Genomic DNA, 22,500 nt, shown 5'->3' on the forward strand with positions numbered 1-22,500 from the left:
TATCATTGGCCATTAATGACAGGGATCACTGCCTTCACCATCAGGACAGAGGAAGAATGGAAAATGAAGCCCAAGGGGACACAAAGCACCACGTGAGGAAGGACGTTATACTCAAATACACACATCATTATGGCAATGAATAACGATGGGTCAATAAGTCGTAAAAATGTCTTTTGTTAGCATCCACTTCTGTCTTTTTTCTTCCTTTTAGAATAAACGACCTGTAAAAACTATAAAGGCTTTGTCCACAATGTTAAAGGCTTTGTCCACAAGAACTAGCAGAGTAGGTAGTCAGTTTTTCTGTGTAAAAATGACTTGCTAAATATTACTTTGGCAATATTTGATGTAATATTTATACACATACACACTTACTGGCCACTTTTTAGGTACACCTTTCTAGTACTGGGTTGGACCCTCTTTTGCCTTCAGAACTGCCTTAATCCTTGTTGGCATAGATTCAACAAGGTACTGGAAAAATTCCTCAGAGTTTGGTCCATACTGACATGATAGCATCACGCAGTTGATGCAGATTTGTCGGCTGCACATGCATGATGCGAATCTCTAGTTGCACCACATTCTAAAGGTGCTCTATTGGATTGATTTCTGGCGACTGTGGAAGCTATTTGAGTACAATGAATTTATTGTCATGTTCAAGAACCAGTTTGAGATGATTCATGCTTAATGACATGGTGCGTTATCCTGCTGGAAGTAGCCATCAGAAGATGTATACACTGTGATCATAAAGGGATGGAAATGGTCAGCAACAATACTCAAGTAGGCTGTGGCATTGACACAATGCTCAATTGGTACTACTGGTTCCAAAGTGTGCTAAGAAAATATCCCCTACAACATTAGACCACCATCGCCAGCCTGAACTGTTGATACAAAGCAGGATAGATCCATGCTTTCATGTTGTTGATGCCAAATTCTGACCCTAACATCCGAATGTTGCAGCAGAAATCAAGACAAATCAGACCAGGCAACGTTTTTCCAATCTTCCTTTGTCCAATTTTGGTAAGCCTGTGCAAATTGTAGCCTCAGATTCCTGTTCTTAGCTGACATGAGTAGCACCTTGTGTGGTCTTCTGCTGCTGTAGCCAGTCTGCCTCAGGGTTGAATGTGTTGTGTGTTCATAGATGGTCTTTTGCATACCTCGGTTGTAACGAGTGGTTAATTGAATTACTGTTGTCTATCAACACGAACTAGTCTGGCCCTTCTCCTCTTAACTTTGGCATTAACAATGCATTTCCGCCCACAGAACTGCCGCTCACTGCATATTTGATCTTTTTCGGACCATTCTCTGTAAACCCTAGAGATGGTTGTGCATGAAAATCCCAGTAGATCAGCAGTTTCTGAAATACTCAGAGCAGTCCGTCTGGCTTCAACAGCCATGCCACATTCAAAATTACTTAAATCACCATTCTTCCCCATTCTGATTCTCAGTTTGAACTCCAGCAGATCTTCTTGTCCATGTCTACATACCTAAATGCATCAATTTGCTGCCATGTGACTGGCTGATTAGAAATTTGCGCTAATGAGCAGTTTTAGTTGGACAGCTAAAGTCGCCAGTGAGTTTACATATATAAAATATATGATGTAAATGGCAGGAATTCAAAGAGTCATTTTGGACTTTGAAAATGGTGAAGAAGACAACAAAGATGAAGACAATGACAAAAAAAAAGTTGATGGAGACTATGAAGATGATGACAAAAAAAAATAATCACCAAAATGTTGAAGACAAAAAGAAGATAATGGAGAAAAATGAGAAGGATGTTGATGAAGTTTTTATGATGTTGATAATAATGAAGATGTCAACAAAAGTAGTGATCAAAATAAATCTGATTTTAAAATGGATGTGTACTGTTATTATATCTTGATAACACTGATAACTTATTAATATTGGGACAAATTAAAACTAACACTGTTCATAAAATTGTTTCCAGTATTAATTAATATTTGCATTTACAACATCTACTGCAATTTTTAAAAGTGTACCCAATCATTTAAGAGATATGATGGAGATGAGTGAAAATATTGTATAACAGCACAGATGAATCTCTCTGTTTTGAAAGAAGCTCTGGTGCACTTTCCATCATACCGCTGAGGGAATTTATTGCTCCATGCACAAAAAAACTAAATCAATAGGCTATTATGTGGATGGAATGGTCAGACATTATCGCCCTACCGAATCATGCCTACAAACACACACATACACACACACAAACTCACACTCAAGACTCACAGATAAGGGGAGGAGATGGATGTCTCACTAAAAACACAATAGCATTCAGTCGATAGTGCAGCGATGGATCTAGCTTCCGTCAGACATGAAACTGTTACCTTTGTACATTAAAAACTAATAAACAACCTGGCTAAGACAACATTAACTGTCATTAGGAGCAGCAAAAATAAAACACAATGGGAATAGCAAGAAATGAAGTATATATTTTAACAGAAACAGCTCTGGTGGTTAAGAAGTTACAAGCTGTAGACAAAATAAGTTAAAAAAAACTCTTAAAGGTAATATGGGGATACAAAGCATAATAAAAGCATAACAGAAGTCATGAAAAACTTCACAATATTCAGTATCATAGAATAGTTTTGTCTGATGGAGGGAAACAAGTTGAGGTAAACTAATATAAATTTTGAAGGAACTAAATTGGTCTCAATTGTTGATTTGAATAATTCATTTAGAAAGTTTGTGAACTAATAAACTGACTCATTTAATAGGTATATTTTTGTTAAAATGCTTTTTTGATATAACTGCTGTTATATTTAGTTTTAACTGTAGACCTTTTTTTTAGAATGGAAAATGACCCATTATGGTTTTCGTGTATGCACAAGGAGGATGCTAAGAACTTCCAGTCAGCAGCTATTGCGTATTAAGAGTCACATTCGGACAGCTTTGAAATGATAGTTTTAATATATTGTACATGCTTTTAACGTCTTTGAACTAATACTGCTATCGATAAGCGACACCTTCTGAACTGATTTTTTTTTAAATGTGATGTAATGGGATAGAAAAACAACTGCTGCAAGGTATTTTTTGTGCCATTTTTTGTGTATCTTGTGCCATTTAAATTAAGCATCGTTAAAGTCAACATTTTCTCATTCTTTCAAAATATATAACAACCCAAACAAATGTAATTCTCCAAAATGTTTAACACACACACACACACACACACACACACACACACACACACACACACACACACACACACACACACACACACACACACACACACACACACACACACACACACACACACACACACACACACTCAAACACACACACACACACACCCTACTGTACTTTCCCACTAACACATTAATTTAATAAGTGAAAAACACATACTGTGGTAAATACTACACAATACAAACTAACTAGATGAAACAAACTGCTCACAATTAGAATCAACATGCAAATCAGCCAGCAAATCATCAGTCATGTACTTTTATTGGTAATTTTTGGAAATTGCATAGCTTATATACCTGCTAGGTTCATGCCAGTAATATGGTTTGCTCTTTATGCAGTGAGGTATTAGGAGAATTAGGAGAGTGTTTTTCTCTCGCACTTGAATCACATTCGACAGAAGTATAACAGCTTTAACACACGTATTTCTTTCTAAATAAAAGTTTTACTTCGCAAAAACACTAAGCCACTAAAAACAGTATTAACACCGAGTTGAGAAACGCTGCTCTGGCTGATGACAATTCTTAACAGAAGTTTTAAGCAGCCTACCAGAAGGCGCTGGTCACTATGGTGCCCTCCATGCAGCAACAAAGAAAAAGGTCTATAGTTTAAAATTTGGGAGCAGCTGTCTTTTACTAGTAAACTTTCCATTTGGTTTTACTTCTGTTTACAGTAAATCCACTATGCTAATTTTCTATTTTTTGACTCTCACATGTTTACGTGTGTCCTATTATATGTAGAAATATTAACATCTATTCCTTATACAAATTATGTACACATGCTGGCAAAAAGGCATCAGAGGACCTGAATAATAATTTCATGGTGACGTTTTTCTCTCTTTTACTTATTTACAGTGTGCCAACTATACATTGATGATCTGGGGGGTAATGTTAATGTTAGTCAGTAATATTAGTGTAACACATGCTTCAGTAAATGAAATTTATGTATTTATTTAAATTATATCTAATTTATTGATAAAATATATTTAAGCTTTCAGTGTTTTGAGGGTTAGGCTTCTTAGTGTGTTCTAACCTGAGTAGCTATTTTTAGTTTACTTTAGGTAAAGCTATACATCTAATTTGACTATACGTTTAGGCATTATGTAGAAACAATCATCTATTTTATGATAAATCAGTCATGTGAAGTCTTGCAGTGTCTATCGGTGCTCCAAATCTGCTGGCTTCAGACTGTTGAATGACTTTTTTTCTCACATAGACTGATTGGCACGATTATGAACTCACAATGGTATGAACCGTTATAAGGGTGGTCAAATGGATATCTTTTATTTTAATTATTAACATTATTATTTAAAATACAGATCAGAGTGAACTTTATCAGATTCAAGGGGACCCCCCCATACATCATTTTGACGTCCTTCAAGGGGGATCAAGCCTTAATTAGGGGGGTCAATCCCCCACAACCCCCTTGTAATTTGCACTCTTCTTGTTGCTTGAAAAGAAAAATGTTCTCTTTCTGTGTTCTAAAGAGGAAGAAAAGGTTGAACTGACAGAAGGAAGTAAATGATTAGTTTCTGAATGAACTATCCCTTGAAGTCCCTTTAAGTCTGGTATTTATGTGTGAAATGAACATTTATGCTGACAACGGTTCAGTATAATAAATTTGCAGAAAAACGGCTGAAGTCAGAAGCAATTTTAAAAGTAAGAGCATGAAGCAAAAAAGGACTAGTTCAGACAATGCCTCAACCTTTCTAAGAATTCTCACACATCTTCCAGCACGAGTGTGGCAGACGGGGCAATGTCTTGTGTTTGAGCAGTGTTGCATGGTGACCCGAGTCGACGAGCTAGAACACAGTTGGAGACACAGTTGGAGACACTCTCACACACACGTCTGAGTTTGAACGCCAGGAGAAGTGTGGACTGGGAACTGTTTCTGCAGAAAGTTAAACTCTGCAAACACAAGCATGAGCTGCCCTCTGCGAGAAAGAACAAAAGATGAGATGCCAGAGTGCCACGTGAGTTGTTTTTGGTATGCAGTACAACAAAATTATCCTATTTAGACACTTCTAGTTACCAACTGCAGCAGTTCTCAGTGCCAGCATTCACAGTAAACACAAAATAAAATAACAGTAAGAAAGTCTAGACTGCAAAAAACTCAAGGGTTAACTCCAAATTGCATGGTCTCCTTTGAGACTAAAAGTAACTTTGCAGTTACATGCCAAGTAGCTTTTAGAGCAGAATAAGTTGACATGTATTTCTAAAGATTCCAGACTTTCAATTGAAAGTTTTTTGTTTTTTTAGTGACGCTACACAGAAGCGTTATTCAAAAAGCAGCTCTCAGGACTTCCAGTTTATCTAGCAATGTGAAGCATTTATAGATCAAATCCAAACCTCCCAGTCTGCACACATCATCATATTAAGCATGTAAGATTGGAATGATTTTAAACCAGGATGATTATGAATATATCAGTATGTTCACAGTTAGAAGTCAAAGTCAAAGATGGACTCTAAAACAAGCTGCTGTACAGTTATTCTGCATAGCAACAATAAAAATCACATTATCTGAAACATCAATAACAATTGCTTCATGGGATCACATATTGATCTTAACAATAATAATATCTTAGTGTGTGATGTGCCATAATTTGTAAAACCTGTATTGTGCACATGGTGTAGATTTGAATACAAGCCACTGCATGAGGATTTTCCTTAATGATGCAGCCATATTACATAATTGGTTAGTAACACTTACTGTCTAAGGAGTCGTTCATACAGAATGCATATTTCCATCTAAAAAGATGAGATGCAGTCCTCAGAAATGGTTTTAGGGGATCCAGACATAGCCACTGAGAAATTTGCAACGTGCGTCCAACCAAGTTTTTCAGATTTTTCTGGTTTACTACTTTAGAACTGAAATTGATAATCAGTACTACATGTAAAAAGTCAAGTTTTTTTTTACTTGACATGACCTATAAAAGACACAAGACAAGAGTGTTAAAGACCATTCATACCAAGCACAATAACTATAACAATAACAATAACAATAAAGACAGAGTTTTACTTGGCTCAGTGGTTGGCACTGTCACCTCAAAGCAAGAAGGTTGCTGGTTCAAGTCCAGTTGGCATTTCTATGTGGAGTGTGCATGTTCTTCCTTTGTTTGCGTGGGTTTTCTCTGGGTGCTCCAGTTTCCCCTACAGTCCAAAGCCATGTGCTATTGGTGAATTGAATCAACTAAATTGTCTATAGTGTATGATTGTGTGTGTGAATGAGAGTGTATGGGTGTTTCCCAATACTCTGTTGCAGCTGGAAAAGCATGCGCTGCATAAAACATATGCTGGAATAGTTAGCGGTTCATTCTGCTGTGACGACCTCTAAAATGGAAACTAAGCCTAAGGAAAATGTATGAGTAAATACATTTATTTGATTAACACATTCTTAAATGCAGATTGACTGGTTAGATGTGCTATAGCTCGTTTACAGGTTACAAGGGGGTATAGTGAAGTAAACTAAAGTGTAATTATACGTATTGCAGAAGCAGTTACATTTATTATTTAATTTATTTTTATATGTATAATTCTTAGAGTGAACAGGACTTTTGGGAGTTTGGAAGTTCTATTAACATCATTAAAAAAAATCCTTCAATAAATACCCCTTTGACTAGTGAAATACTTCCCCATATTAAAGGTTCTTTGTTGAAACACTGATACAAAAAAAAAATACCTCTATCTTCACAAGTGCATAGCAACTCAATTAGAAGATAATGCAAAGCACTTACGTACAGTAACACTCATCATAACTAACTCATAGCAAGCCACTGATATGATAGGAAACTACAATAATTTCAGACTTCAAAAAGATGGTATTACACTTGATCAAAAGCAAAAGGACAACCGTTCCAGCTTAATTTAGTATGCTTACTTGAAACTGTTCTAGGACCAGGTCAAGGACTCTCTATCCTATTATACTGATTAGACTCAATTCCAGCTGTCCTGAGCTCTGTAATGTTATCTCGACATGGCCAAATCTCATTTTAAACCTGTCTTGCTAAGTCAAATAAAATCGGATGTGGTTGTGGTTGTCCAGAATTCCAAGTAAACATTAAACATGACAGCACCGTCTTTAACATTTCCATCACTGCACCGCTGTTTTTTAATGCCTCACCAAAATGCCCCAAAAATGAAGTTTTGACCAATGTAATCAGGGCCAATAGGATCCAATTCTCAATGTTTTGTTCTGCGCTACGCTGATATGATAAAGGACATTTGTTGGACATCTGTTGACCTCAGGGATCGTCTGGGACGAAAAGCAGGCCGGGACAAAAAGTATGCTGGCAAAAAACAATTCAATTACACCAGGGGGAAAACATAATGTAAAGTGTTTAGATGGCTGCAATGATAAAAACACAGAAATAACAGACACTATAGGTCAAATCTAGATTATCAATGCATTAAATAAAGCTATTAAGCATGAAATAAACATAAATAATACTACATTAGGTTTGTGCTTCATTTATCAAGTAAAAATAATCTCAGATCAAGATTATATTTAATGTTAAGTTTTTAACTTAGCCGTAAGTTTTAATGCTAAGGATGTAACTAAACAATTATAATCCATAAAAAAAAACTCCCTATATTAAAAATTAATAATATATCAAATGATATTTGGCGGAATTTTAATTGCTACTTTTTTGCAGAGTATCCATGCACCACCATGTCTTTTAGCAGAAGACAGATGTGAGAGGTGCTGACAGATGTGGGATAAGAGAGCCGATAAACAAAAAGAACTACTGTTAAGAAGGCTGCTTAGAAAACAAATCCTAGTGTTAGAGCAGGTGCAATTCTGTAAAACTACTGCTAATATGTGAAACGCACATCTGATTGCCCAGTGCTGCACCCCTAATTATATATGTGTATATATTTATCTTTATAATATTTGTTAATTTGCTTTCTACAGCTGAGAAAAGTCACAATGCTACATACGGCAAGTCCCTAGTTGACCTCGTGGAGCTAAAAACCCGCTTTATTTATTATGTGCTTGACTCTCTTTATTCCTCAGTCAGACCACCAGTATGTCCCAATGCTCCTCATCAACATCCAGCAAAACACAGACTCCGCTTTACAATACAGTAACACTGTTTTGGGATCTTTTTTCTTCTTAATGATAACATCTGGGTGTCATAATATAGTGTGAGCAAAGCATACGTATTTTCTTTGACAGAAACAACCTTGCAATTCAACTACAAAGTCATTACCCACCTAACGCCTTGATATGCTAAAAATCTAATCAAAGGTAAAGTATGTCTCTCACCCTTCATCTGTCTCACTTATTTTTTTTCTCTGCTCCTTTGTTTCTCATGGTGTATCGTTGTGCGCCAACACTGCCAACCCACACAAAGCTTTTAATTTTTAATGTGCTGCCTCCTGCCTGGCCATTAAAAAAAGCTTCAGCGCATTTTCTTCATTTTTCCGTCTAAGAGCAGAAAACTCTATTGTCATTGCACTGTAACAGCCTCCCACACACACAAACACATATGCACTGAATATTTCTTTATTATTTGAGGTAAGAGGCAAAGCTGGATTATTATTGTACAGCGTACACACTCCCCAGCTTAAACACACTGCTTCTGATTTCTGCTCATTAAAAATGAACAAAAATAGGTAGGAATACTTTTTCTGTGATTATTTTCCTATTCACTGACACACGCGCACACACATAATCCACAATCAATGTTCCCTCTATGAAATGGGCCCACAAGAGCCTCTCTGCAAGCTGCTGCTTATACAAAAGACGAGCGAACAATATCCAGTTTAACTAGACATCAGGTGTCAGGCTCTCTCCAGCAAACCCCCAACTGAGGGAATGAAAAATGTGAACAAATCTTCCTTCCATTACTTCAGAAACACCCAAGAGGAGTGTGTTGCAGCACAAAATCAATGTGTAAGCGGCAAAAACAAATCCAAATTCAAAGCCACCAGAGAGAAAGTACACGACTGAAAACCAGATAACAGCAAGCGACAGTTTTAACTGCAGCAGAATTGTTGGAAAACACATCATTAGATGACCTCAGAGATGAACACGTATCACAGTTTCAATCTTTCACTGTTGTTATTTTTGTATCATCTCTTGTCCTGGCTAATGCCCAGAAATTATTATGTATATCCAATGAAATCACAAGGCTATTCGTAACTTTTTGATTTAGTGGCTAATTCGTATGAATTCATACGATCTAATTCATACAATTTTGTACGATTTGCTCGTACGAATTCTTACAAATTAACCACTACACTGACAAAACGTAAAATACTTATGTTTCCTCGTGAGATCAGGCTGGTATATCTGTGTAATTCACAATTGTTTAAGAAACTTCCGTCTTTTCATTATATAAATTCCTATTTTATGATCTTTTATTTCTTATTTTTTGTTTGTTTACTCGCTTCAAATGTAATGGCAGTTGCAAACATATTTTAAACTGTAATATCATCAGCTCAAATTACAGTTTACTGTAGACTTATTTTAAAACCCCAAAATATGGTTTATTACAGTGTGTGGCAGTGTATTTATTCATTCTTTCATTTTATTTTAAAAATGGTCTTCACCATATATCATACGTGAACATAATTAAAACTCATTCTGATTCACTCTGTGCTTATGTTGACATAAAAAGCATGTTGTAGAAAAACTGACAAGTAATGGCCAAGATGGATTGATTGACTGACTGACTCATTCATTCATTCAATAATTCATTCATTAACAGCAAGTTTGTTATAGTTAACGAAAACGAACAAAAACTAAAACTAGAATTGAAAAAACATTTTCGTTAACTGAAAAAAAAAATTAGAGTTTTTAAAAAACTCTAATGTGTGCCTACAAAAACTAACTGAAACTAACTAAAATTATAGCAAAAAAGTCCTTTGTTTTAATTTTTGTAAAGGAATTGAATATATACTGTAAGCCTTTTAGAAGTAAATCTATTTGTTTCGCACTGCCATGGCCTTTGACCATACAGCACCAGTCTGTAACATTGACCAGATCAAGCCGGTCTTCCTCCAGTCTTCCACGCTGTTGCTCCCGTGACAAAAATGAGTGGACAGGACATTTGCATGGTGGCAATATTAAATACAACGGAGCAGACACTTAAAAGTATTAATTCAACACATTTGTGCTCAGCAATAAGCACAATTTATTTCTGTATTAGTGATTGTAATGCCGAACGGATCATTCTTTTTAACCAGATCTATTACGTGAACTAATTCACCAAATCAAACTGAATCATTTGAAATGTTTTGCGTCTCCAGTAATGTTAAGCACTCTTATCCACAAACTACTTATTAACATGCCTAATAATGCTCTCTGACTCCAATAAAGCAGTATATACTGAGTTATTCAGTTATTAGAAAAGTACACTGAGATTAGATTTGAGAAGTGGTGAACCAATAATACTGTGCATGCATGATTCAGCAAATGGTGAACCAAACACAAACAATACATGACAGCCTGCTGTTACCAAACTAAATTTGAACAATTGCAGCGCGGGTAAACCGAGGAGGATTACAGTTAAAAAATGTAATAATTGTAAGAAACTTTTAAGATCATGGTGATGTTTTAACTGGCTGAAATTATGATTGCTGGCTACATATTTTTGATATGTTGAGTCCAAGCTTGGGAAGATTGTCACAAAAGATCTGTTAAAGATCTGAACTTCCCATCACTACTGTGTATTTCACTTCAAAAGCAGCCTTACACACATATTTTATTAAGGCTGCTATCTTGTGGGCTGTTGTAATTGAATTTGAGGATGGGTAAAGAGTAGTGATAGATGGCAGTGCTCTTTTGGAAAAAAAAATACTGCCTATTTTTGGTATTTATTATGCAATATTTATTCTGGTGATCTTGAATCTTGAACCGAACAAATATCATAATTTACAAACAAAAACTGCAAATTAAAAACTAAAACTAACACTAAAACTAAGAAAAACTGAAACTAAGCATTTAAAAAAAAATGAAAACACAAGTAAATCTGCCTCTAAAAACTAAATAAAACTAACAGAGTTTAAAAATTGTAAAAGTAAAAAATTGATGAAGAATCCAAAACTATTAAAACCTTGATTGACAGTACTTGCTCAAGCTAATAGACTAAATGTGTAATATACGTTTTTTAAGCCACACAAAATGTGTTTTTAGCAAAAATGGTACTGAGTGAATGGTGTTTTCAATACCATTGTTAGTCTCCTTGCTTACTCATTAATTAATGATTAGTTAATTATGTGGCACAAAATGTATGTAAGTTCATATTTAAATTTTAAGATGCAAATAAAAAAGCCAATGACCCATTTACTATTAACTGTAGTTGTAAACAGTGCTTAAATATAAAAGACTCACCTGAGTAAGTTTCTATGAAGGGTGAGATGTACACAACAGATGGTGGTGATTACTTCAAAACAGCTCTTAACAATAACTAATGTCTACCAGCGGACATAACGTTGAAAAAAAGAGAGAATGCACACTCTCTCTGCGTGTTTGGACATGGCCTTGAGGAAGACAACATCCACATATGGTGTTGACCATCACGCTCTGCAGCGACAGACGGAGCAGACTCATTACCTAACAAAACCACAGACAGCGTGTCGAGGGGAGCTTTCAGACAGAGCAGCGGCACTGCGGTGTGCAGAGAATGCCAAGGAAAGGAGAGTTTTTCTCTCTTGTATTGTCTTGACACCCACAATTTGACGTGGCTATAAAGACTGGAGCTAGGTCAGAGCTTCTGTTTTTAGAAAAAAAAAAATGTAGGATGTTTATTTAATTATTTTGTTTATATGACAGCTGCACATTTAGGGGTTAGCTTTTGTTTAGTGCTGATTATACAACATTAAAAGCATTCACTGAATGAGTAAAACATCTGTGCTTTGCTTTAATCAATTATGTCCTGAATCATCATGAGATGGATATTGTACATCTGATGTTGTTTCCATTTAAAGTGTTTTTGCCTCGATGGAAATTACCAAAATTATCAAAATCTCCTCATGTATTGTGTTGGTCCATCTCACTTAATGCTCTGAGAGCAAACATTAATCATAAATAAGGACTTACCTGATGTACCTGAAGGTAAGTGGTCTAGATCAAAACCTCCCTGAGTTTTTTCAGCCTGAGTTTTTTTTTTTTTTGTGTGTAAAATATTTACTTGAAGTAGCCCTGAGATGTATATTATATTATAGACACACCCTTACACTATGGGCTTATTCATACACTTGGCACAATAAGGCACAAGACGTGTATGGCATGATGTGTTGCTATTTTCAGACCAACGCAACCCAAATTGCATCACGTTGTTCAAATAGCAAATCTATTTGCACCACTTTGTGGACTAACGGGTGTTCCGGTCTAGAAAAGAGGTGTGTTAAGGTGCATTGTTGGCATGTTGCTATTTGGAAAAACTAAAATTAACTACACAAATTAACAGCTAAAAGCTGGTCTAAAGTCCAGCGCAGAGTGAATTAGTTGTGCACTTTTAATGAGTACTCATTGTTTAATACACACTGGATATACAGCCATACACAAATATCTTTACATATGAAAAATAATATACAATATTCAATATTACAAAAATTATTATTTTCTACATAAATATAAAAACCACTGCCTCCATGCAGTCTTCATGTTGGGGGGCTTTTTTCAGCTTATTCATGACAACTTGTTTTTGTGTAATGTTATTATTGGTAGTAATATTATTTATTATATGCATATTTATATTTGTTTTAATAAAAAAAAGCTTAGATTTGTCCACCTGTCAGGTTTTGGACCATATGGGGCATAAAATAAAATATGGAAAAAATAAAAAAGTGGATTCGGACACGCCCTTACGCTTTTGCGCCATACGCTTTAGACCTTGCACACAGACCGTTAAAATAGAGCCTTTTATATGCACTATTTAGGGGATGCACCGACATGAAAGCCCATTTCGAAACCAAAAATTAAAGTGCATTTGGTTGAAAACTGAAGCCAAAAAATATTTTGTACACTGTAAAAAGCAATTACTTACTTTACTTATAATGATTAAACCCTTTGTCAGTTGGAATTGGTCATTTGAAAATAATAAAATTCTAAAATTATCAAACATAGTTCATTGACTCAATTTTAAGGCAGTGGGTTAACTCACTTTTTTCAACTAATAGCTTTTCACAGTGTATATAACTAGTTGCGTTAATAATAGACTTTTAAATTTTATGAAACGTTATTTTATAATTAAGATATTACAATTTCATATAAATTAATAAAACAAACACTCTTATTTTTATTGTGAAAGTACTGCAACAATTAGTTCTCATTCATCACTGCCGAAATCTAAAATGTGTTGGATCCCTGCTTTACTTTGATGGTCCTCAAGTGCTGAGGAATGTATAGATTATGCTGGACTGCTGTCCTGATAAGGATTGGTTCAACAATGTGTAATGATAAGTGGTAAAGTCAGGAATTTGTATAGTGATATTTGATCACAAACGTTTCTGTATTACGGGTTAATACCAACACTTTGTGCTTAAACTTCATATTCATAACAAATTCATATTTTAATAATTTTCCCAACATTCCTGCTTTGAATGTGCTTGTAAACATAATTTACAGCTTTTGTGGCTAACGTTACAATACAACCTCTAACCTTATATAGAAGGACCAGAGTAATGGCTTTTATCAATGCACATGTATTATGCACTATTGTCAGGTGGTGACCTTTTTATTTTGTTCTGTAAAGGTAAGGTACACTGCAATTAGTGTAATGTTTATTGACTAAGTTCAGCACACTGAAACAGCATAACATGCGAGATGATGAGCTGAATCAATTTCACTCCACTAAAGCTATATAAACGTATAAAACTAAACATTTAGAAATATCCTGGCTTAATCTAGAAGTGGTAACCTCTCCATCATTTTCTGACTGTGGTTTAAACATGTAAGGCTTTAACCCATTATTGGAAGATTGAGTGTTGTTTTATTAACAGGTGGGGAACATCACGGTGAAAACACAACAACAAAATGCCCAGACTAGTGATTTCTAATTGGGCAACGACACCCCAGACCTGAAAATTTCTCCAGCATTCGAATGGATGCAAGTTTGTACATGTGAAGTTTTTGAGCAACAGATTTTTACAAACTGACTGTTTGTAATTAACTTTTTGCTTGTCATAATTATTGTTTGTTGCAGGCCTAATTTTTATGGCACAATGTTTGGACTCAATCTCAAGTGACAATAATCCATTTTTGAGGGTATGGTATGTTGCAAAATATATATGTCTGTATGGGGTGTGGATGAAATGTGTGACAGTTGAACCCAGTGGAAAATATATAAATGTGAATTCTAATTGAATTGATTTTTAATGCAGCATTTTGTGTTGTGTAATAATTAAAAAATATATAAATTTTGCATATATTTGTGACTGTTATTTAATATTATAAGACATATTGATATATATAAAGGTAGCAAGGGATGACACAACAAATAACCCAAATGATTAAGTCATATTTAGCCCAGCCTAACTTGGTTAATCTAACCCACTGTTTGGGTCAAAACAATCCAGCATGTGTTATGTCCCATAGTTATCCAGCACCTAGGTTAGAGTTGGGTTATTTTTCAGCCCAGCATTTTTTAGAGCGTGGTCTTCTCTAACATCAGATATTTGCTTGTTTTTGTTGTTTCTGGAGAATTATGTGTAAATGCTCCGCCCTCTTCTGGAGAGCTGCAGCTCATTTGCATTTTAAGAGACACAAAAAAATGTCTATTTTTGTTTACACACAAACAGGGTTAGGTTTAACAAGCTATACCAAATTACTTTTTGGCATATTTTGTGTTGCAATTTAGCAGGCACCAAATATTTATTTTAAACATTAATAATGTCTTTAGTTAATTTTCTTTTTTCCTCATCTACAGTAGATAAAACTGACTACAAAGGACAAATGTGTGTACTTCACTGTAGCTCATTCATGTTAATATTCCTCTCATGGCTGAACTCTTAACCTAAGTCAAACCTCGTGCGATTTACATAAAAAATGCCTAAGGCTTAAATGTGCAGAAACTCTCAAGGTGTGTTCAAGTGCATGACCGTAATTTTGAGTAAAGTTTCAAACTGTCATGTAAAGAGAGATTGTCTGTAAGCACACAATGACCCAGGACATATCTTAAAACGCATCTGTAAAATGTACAATTTGAACACACTATGCTTTCTGTGTACTGTGAAATTTGCTTAATAGCTTGATACACTTTCTGACAAAGGAAAACATTTTTGGAAAGAAAAATTTAATTTCATTTATTTATTTTATAATATATTATTTCATTAAATATATTATTATTGATATTGTTATTTCAATTTAGAATCAAATATGCCCACTTTTTAGTTTGTAAAATAATGCTTTTAAGTATAATAAAGAAAGCTTAAATATAACAGTACTTTGTGCATAATTATACAGTATATCTCTCCAGTTAGTAAAATCCATAACAGAATAACTTTAATATTTTCCAACATTTTTCAAATGTAAACAACAGCCCCTTTCACATAGTAATACCTGTATATTCAGAAAATTTTCTGAAAGACTTTACCGATGAATTTAAAAAGCGCTGTTCATGCAAGGGCGTTCTGGAATTTTTCCAGAAAAGACCATTCACACATTCATTCCAAAATACCAGAAAATCCTGACACCATTAATCAGAAATGGCCTCTAAACAGCTGCGCTTGTATATGTAAACATAGAGGGGTCGAGCTTTTGTTGATGGTTTCACTTTTATTTAAAGCTTAAACGTTAGCATTCATGCAGCTACTTTATCCTAGACACATCCAAAGGCAAAAGTGTGAATCACAGTTAAATGTTTATACATTTGACTACATAACAAATTCTGTGGATGGATAAGTATTGTGAACAACTTGGGTGAAAACATATGGAGGAAAACTTTTGCATGTCAAGAAGTGCAGTTGAAGTCAAAATTATTCGCTCCCCTTTGATTCTTTTTTTCTTTTTTAAATATTTCCCAAATGATTTTTAACAAAGCAAGGAAATTTTCACAACATGTCTGATAATATTTTTTTCTTCTGGAGAAAGTCTTTTTTTTTTTTTTTTGGATAGAATAAAAGCAGTTATTAAATTTTTCATCATCTGCTTTCCGTTAAACATAAATTGTGAAAAAATATAAACAGGGGGGCTAATATTTCAGGGGGGCTAATAATTCTGACTTTGACTGTATATAATATATTTGTGTGCTGCTAAGCATTTTATTGATAATTTTTTACACAGTTGGCATTTAAGAGAAACAGAAATGTTATCTGACTAACATCTGGCAGCTAAATGTGTCTAGAAAAATATTCAAAGGCTTTTATTTTCATAAACTGCGCACTCAGAATGTGCTGATTGGCTGGAGTAGCATCAGCAAGTTCTAAACGTAAACGTGCTCTTTCCATCAATTTTCCTCCTGTGTTCACACAGCACAGCGCTCTGCCAAATAACCGGTAATGTAACGTAATGTAATGTAATGTTATACCAGCAATTTCTCTCTCTCTCTCTCTCTCTCTCTCTCTCTCTCTCTCTCTATATATATATATATATATATATATATATATATATATATGACAGAAATAGGAGTGACCATGCTCATATCTTAAGGCTGCAAAAGAGGCTCATTTAAATTCCGATTAGAAGTGCAACATCAACATGACGAGGTCGATTCAAAAAAATTCCATTTATTCCATTTACATAGTGTTCAGCTTGGCTCTAGAACTAGTTGAGTTTATGTAAATTGAATCAGTCCAATTAGCATCCATTTGGGAGAGCTATTTTTGTCCAACACGTTTTCCCTCTGTTCATTTGTCACCATGGCAACATCATTTATTTTTTGGACTGCAGTAATAAGCTTTGCATTTGCCCTTTCCTTGTCTTACAACTGCTGTCTGACTGGAATGTGCACTGAGCCTTTCAGATGATGTTTTCCTCTTTATATAATCCAGTTAAGGTCTCTGTCTCCACAAGGCACAACCAAAATGCCTCAAGTGGTTAGGTTTGGCTGGTTATCATTATCCAGTTATCCCCAGTGGTGTCTTACCTATACTCTACCATCTGCACACTAAATTCCTTTTACTTCACTCATAATGACAACAAAAAAAAGACTGTTGCTGAGTGTGTGTTCCAACAAATGAACAAATCCTCTATATATACACTGAATGAAAATATAAATACAAATATAACACATTTAAATATACTGTACATATAATATATACCTCATAAATATTACATTACTTTTAATGTACTGTTGTTTTATTTGTTTAATTAAAAATATATATTTGTACTAAAAAGTTTGTAATTTATTATTAATTTGAAATTATTATTAATTGAAATTAATAATCTATGTAATCCACCAGTCCTATCGCACCCATCCAGTTCTGAGCTGGGATTGAACCGGCGATATGAGAGTCAGTTGCTCTGACTTGGAGGCTAAAAACCATGGCCTCTAGTGTCTGTCGCTAGAGCACCTTTAGAGGTCAGAGGAGTGAGGGTTACCTGCACAGAACTTCATTACCTGGCATCCGTTACACTCACCCCCATAAACCTCACTCCCATCCCGGACAAGCCACCACATATAATTCACCGGTCCTATAGTACCCATCTCGTTCTGAGCTGGAATCAAACCTGTGATTCTTTGTATGGGAGTTAGTTGCTCTAACAAGGAGGCTAAAAACCATAGCCTTTGCCAGCGGGCATGTGTTATATATATATTATGTTGTCTTAAATATAATGTTTGGTGGGTTGGAGCAGTGACTTTAAATTGTATTCTCTTGTATATTGTATTCAGTAATAAACAGATTGGATCTATTGTAATGAAATATAATCTGTTCAATTGATCCCATTGTGCACAAACCAATTACAGACCCTAAATACTCAGATCAACACAGGAAACAGAATGCATATTAGCCACTGAATCTTCTTAGTTTGCACACAGTTGAAGTTTTATGAATAATTTTTGTAAAATAAAAAAATAAAAAAATAAAATAAATACAAAAAAATATATATATAAAATAAATAAATAAAAAATAATAATAAATTCCTGACAATACAGAAACTCTACACTTCATGTATATAAAACATTGTATTGTGCTGGATTTTTTCTTTTGAAAATATTGGCTAGGTGCTGCACATTTGCAGATGTGTGATAAGTAACCCAAAACAAAGAAACTAAAGGTGTAGATGACATGCAGAAAAGAAATGACACAATACAGAAGCAAGGTCCCCCTGTGGATGTGATGTGGAATCAGGAGGAGCTGTCAAACACATGTCTCAGATGTAAACATCTGCAGTTTGACTTACAAACAAGAGAAGCGGCACAAGCAGCTAAGGTTCTTTGAAAATCCTAGTTGAGCACGAAGCACATGCAATTGTGAGAAGCATGCTTTGATTGAGATAAGGGTGCACTGAAATTACATCGCCATATATTTTTGCTCTGTTCACACCATATCAGGGTTCACATGCAGTGTAAAACACTTGCTACATACTTGTTATGGATGCTGCATATCAGCAAGGCTCAAATTTGAAGATTGCTGAACATTAAATATCACTAAGTACTCTAAGTGCAGTAATGCAGTGTAGACAAAATGTGTTATGCATAACTTCAATAAATTTTGATTGTGCATAAATATAGAGTTCAAGCATCACTTACTGATTAATTTAAACTCGGAAGTGCGCACAAGCAGGAGTACTTCCTGATCCATGCAATCACATACTGTACATAGCATACCTTAACTTGGGTCTGGTTTATAAGTGATTATGAATCTCTCAGTAATAAGATCATATGATTATGATCTCATTATTACCCATCCTCCCCTAGGGCAACCTGTAAAGATCTGCTAGAGGGTAACTTCATTTAAAGCAGCTACCTTTTATTATTGTAACTAAGCTGAACGACAGTAAATATTGTATTTTTACCCTACAACAGCAGCACCATATAGCAGATCTCATCTGCCAAAAACAATCATATGTATATTTTATACCCATGATGACAATGTCTGGTTATTACTTTAATAATGCCTGGTTTCCATCACTCAGAGAGGTACCATCACTGAAATGTTGCTTTGAAAGGATACATCTGCTTATAAAGCATGAAGCATTGGCAACAATGGCATAGTGATAAAGTGCACCGACATATAGCACCATGGTTATCACAGTGACCCTAGTTCGAATCCCGGCTTGAGGTCCTTTGCCGACCCTTCCCTTCTTTCTGCTCCCAAAAATTTCCTGTCAATTCTCTCCATTATTCTATTCATTAAAGTTTGAATACCCCTAAAAAATAATTATCAAAAAAATAATAATAAAAAAACCAATGAAGAACATATACTGTAAAAAAATACTGGTTACCTTAAATTTTTAAGTTGAATCAAATTAACCTTATGAGTCCATTAAACTTGTATTTTGTTAAACCGACTTAAAAAAGCTTGCATAGCTTATAAAATTAGGTTAGAACATGATTTACTTAACCTAAAAACATAAGCTGTCAGGACTAATTGATCATACAGTGTTTTAACCTGTTTTTACTAATCAAAATCATACATTTAAAATAATGAATTATTTTTTTTTTTTAGCCTCAGATTTCAAAGTGTGTGGAATTACATTCTGTCCAGTCAGACAGGAAACTGGTAAAATCAATGCAGTCATGTAATGTGTCTTGCCTGGTGGAAAAAAAACACACACTGAAACACTGTGCGACAGAAAGAGAAGACAGAATTATGTCCTCGGGTCAGGGCAGTTTGACATGAGTGTGACCTTGTTGCCCTAAATGTCCCACATTCTCATTACTGCAAGCAAACTGTCAGATTCCGCCACAGGGATTTGAGAGAAGCAAATTAAACCTGCATGCCATCAAAATATCATAGTTAAAAGTCATTCATTATTTATTGCAGAGATGATGACATTGTTTCTTGAGCATCGTGACCTTTGCATGACCAACCTTTCAAATGCTGATGAATTCATCTGTGAATTCCCATCTCTGTACGAATAATAATTGGAGAAAAAAATTGTAGTAAAGCACTTAATGTAAAAATGTGAATACAGTGAAGTTAAACAGGATTATTAGACCACTATAACATTCAGCCTACCGAAACAAGCCAAAATAGGGAACCTCAGTGCAGTTTTGCTAAATAAAATAAATAAATTACATAAAATAAAACAAATAAAAAAATAAAAATGTAAGTTGATCTAGATAAAATAAAAGAAATTGCAATGTATTTACAAAATTTACTGTTTTAACTACATGCATAAATGCTGTCATAGTATTAGGTTCTTGCATTAAAAATAATCAATAAATAATTAATTAATTCATTTTCTTTTTGGCTTAGTGCCTTTATTATTCAGGGGTCACCACAGCAGAATGAACCGCCAACTAATACAGCATATGTTTTACACAGTGGATGCCCTTCCAGCTGCAACCCAGCACTATAAAACATACCTCCATTCACACACATACACTGCAGACAATTAATCTTACCCAATTCACCTACAGTATAGCGCATGTCTTAAGACTGTGGGGGAAGCCGGAGCACTCGGGGGAGACCCACGCGAACACAGGAAGAACATGCAAACTCCACACAGAAATGCCAACTGACCCATCTGAGGCTCGAACAAGCGACCTTCTTGCGGTGAAGCGAGATTGCTACCCACTGCACCACCACGCCACCCTCAATAAATAATATAAAATAAAATATCACTTACCTAAAACTTTCAGATGGTTGACAAAACAACCCCCTAAACCTATTAAACACACATTGAGAGCCATATAGTGAGACTGATTTGACCCTTGCCGCAAAGCATGCTGGGTACCCAGAAGCAGAGCAACCTCTTCATTTGCTTTCCACAGAAGAAAGTCATAGGTGAGGATCAACAGGAAGACGAGTGGAATGGATGTAACCTCCTTCAGAAACACACGGTCTCTCCAAACAAAGGAACTAAGCACAACTATCTAAAGTCGTGTCACTAAAGCTTACGTATCACTGAAAGGAAGGTTATTTCTATTTTTGATTTCTGTGCATCTTTTACAATCATGCGTGTCAGAGAAGCATCACATCTCATTCAATCGCCATCACAACAGCTGGATATCGAACACTTAATAAAACCCTTACACGGCCAAGCTCAAATGTCACTGTGCTGAGCTGAGCCCATCGATATTTCCATCCTGACCTTTAGCGGTGTTTACCTAGCCAGGACATCCTGGGCTGGCTAATCTAATAGCACACAGTGGAGATGGCAGGAGAGAAGGCTGACCGCTGAGTGCTTGCTTTAGTTTAGGGCAGCAGCACAGATTAATTCTTCAGGGTATCTGCCATTGGGATTCACACAGGACTTTTAAAAGTCAAACAATATACACAACTACAGTAACCTCCCAGGTAAAAATTCATTTATTTTTCAGTAGTACATAGTATACAGTATATATATATATATATTTTCTTACAGCATAAGTTTTTAGTTAGGCTGAGGCATGCCCTAAAAAGCAAAGAGTGAGTAAAAAAGTGAGCAAAAATAATAATAATACTAATAAAATGTATAAGTGCTAAGGAATGTGAAGTAGCTTTGCTTATTTATTATTTATAGTTCAAAATATTTACATTTGGTCAAATAATAATAATATTAATATTAAAAATGTGATTAGATGTGCTTCAATTTGCGCTTTTTTACCAATTGTAATGATGCACATAAAGGTTTATGGCCAGTACAATCATATTTATGGCTACTACATTTTATCTCTTCTACATTTTATCATTTTAATAAATCCCATTATTAACTACTGGCTTATTACATATATATATATATATATATATATATATATATATATATATATATATATATATATATATATATATATATATATATATTGGCTGTTTAACAATACTTATAAAGTGTAATCTTATTCAACATCTCTAATACCCAATAGCTAAACCCAATTAGCTAGTATATTAGCACTTTACTAAGCTAAGACTCTTAATTATCATTATTATTTTTAATAGCAGCAATTGTATCTTAAAATAAAATTAGGGATGTCCAGATCTGATCATGTGATTGGAAATCAGGCCCAATCTCATAGTTTCAGACTCGATTGGAAGCGGAAGCGGTTATCTCCTGACCAGGACTCGAATATATGAGCAACATCACACTCGTAGCAGTGCGACATGGCTGTATATCAGCACTGGTCCACAGGCCGAGTGCCCTGGCGTTCCACCAGTGCTGATACAGCCATATTGCACTACTACGAGTGTGATAATGCGTTTATGCAATAGTTCGACGACACAATCTTGTATATAAAAAAGAGAATCAAACACAGAAAGTCTAAAACCCTTTTGT

At 35.0% G+C, this 22,500-nt stretch overlaps 1 long non-coding RNA gene across 6 annotated transcripts in view; it reads right to left on the minus strand.

The window, feature by feature from the left end:
• LOC141376130 (uncharacterized) overlaps positions 1-22,500 on the minus strand; it is a 352,849-nt gene that overhangs the window by 62,811 nt on the left and 267,538 nt on the right. The window contains exon 5 of one of the 6 annotated variants that reach the window (XR_015499423.1): positions 4,452-5,125. The exons of the other annotated variants lie outside the window; for them this stretch is intronic. This is a non-coding gene — a long non-coding RNA (uncharacterized LOC141376130). Of the gene's footprint in view, positions 1-4,451; positions 5,126-22,500 lie in introns of those variants that run through there. 6 annotated transcript variants of the gene reach the window in all.

Source organism: Danio rerio, chromosome 9, assembly GCF_052040795.2.
Source record: "Danio rerio strain M-AB ecotype USA chromosome 9, GRCz13ab, whole genome shotgun sequence".
Taxonomy (NCBI): Eukaryota; Metazoa; Chordata; class Actinopteri; order Cypriniformes; family Danionidae; genus Danio; species Danio rerio.